Below are 1135 nucleotides of genomic sequence, written 5' to 3'. Positions count from 1 at the left end.
TAGCTAGTTGTCCAATTTGGACTTCTAGCTTTGCTATAGACTGAGAATGGGAATTCAGAATCTGAGTCTGAGACTCAAATTTACTAAGACTAGTCAACACCTTTTCCTCAAATGTAGAATTTCTAGGATGTGGAAGGGTTGATAGCTATTGTGGGTTGGGAGGACGACTATTAGGTGGCGGCTGATAAAATTGATTGTTGGACTGCTGATAAGCTTGGTTTTGCAGTTCATTGTATTGTGGAACATTAGGCCGCCACACACTACTGTTGTTTCTCAAGACCGGGTTATAAGAATTGTTAAACTGATCACTAACCGGTCTAGAGTAAATTGCGTTCATCTGCTCAAAAGGAGGCTCAGAAGACTGTCCAACGTTAGGACAATTTCCGGCCTGATGTTATGGATCGGAACAAAATGAACATGCATCATGTGGTGTGTGTATATGAGATGCAGTTGCAGGAACAAAACCAGATGGTAACAATTGATCTAATTTTCTAGATAAGGCATCCACCTTGGCACTCAAGTCCGAAGGTTGGGATACCTCATAAAGAGTTTGGCTCTTAGTGTTTGTCCTACGACCGAATGATGAATGGTGTAAAGAATTTTCAGACAAGTTTTCAAAAAGTGTCCATGCATCATCCTCACTCTTCAACATAAAAGTACCCCCACATGAGGCATCTACCATCTGTCTATGTGGCTCAGTCAAGCCATCATAGAAGCACTGTACAAGCTGCCACTTGGGAACAACATGATGTGGACACTTTCGTAAAAGGTCCTTCATCCTCTCCCAAGTCTCATGAAATGGTTCTCCCTCTATCTGCGAAAAACCAGTTATGGCTTTTCGTATTTGGTTTGTTTTCCCTATGGTAAAGTACTTCTTAAGGAACTCGTGTTGCATCTGAGCCCAAGAAGTAATGGAATTAGTCTCTAGGGAATTTAACCAATACTTAGCTTTTTCTTTTAAGGAGAACGGAAACAAACGCATCCTTAAAGCATCCTCTGTAAAATTCTGCAACCTAATGGTGGAGCAGATTTCTATGAATTCATCTAAATACTTATAAGGATCCTCAGTATTAAGTCTGTAAAATAATGGAAGCATTTGAATGAATCCGGACTTAATTTCAAAATGAGCTGCCAT

At 40.3% G+C, this 1135-nt stretch overlaps 1 non-coding gene across 1 annotated transcript; it reads left to right on the top strand.

Moving 5' to 3' along the window:
* The first annotated feature begins 740 nt into the window (after positions 1-740).
* Positions 741-846, top strand: LOC133867531 (small nucleolar RNA R71). The gene has a single exon (XR_009900088.1). It is a non-coding gene; the product is annotated as a small nucleolar RNA R71 (small nucleolar RNA).
* Positions 847-1135: the final 289 nt, after the last annotated feature.

The sequence above is a fragment of the Alnus glutinosa genome, chromosome 4 (assembly GCF_958979055.1).
Source record: "Alnus glutinosa chromosome 4, dhAlnGlut1.1, whole genome shotgun sequence".
NCBI lineage: Eukaryota > Viridiplantae > Streptophyta > Magnoliopsida > Fagales > Betulaceae > Alnus > Alnus glutinosa.
The sequence above is the reverse complement of the archived record's forward strand: the minus strand, read 5'-3'. Positions and strand labels throughout refer to the sequence as shown.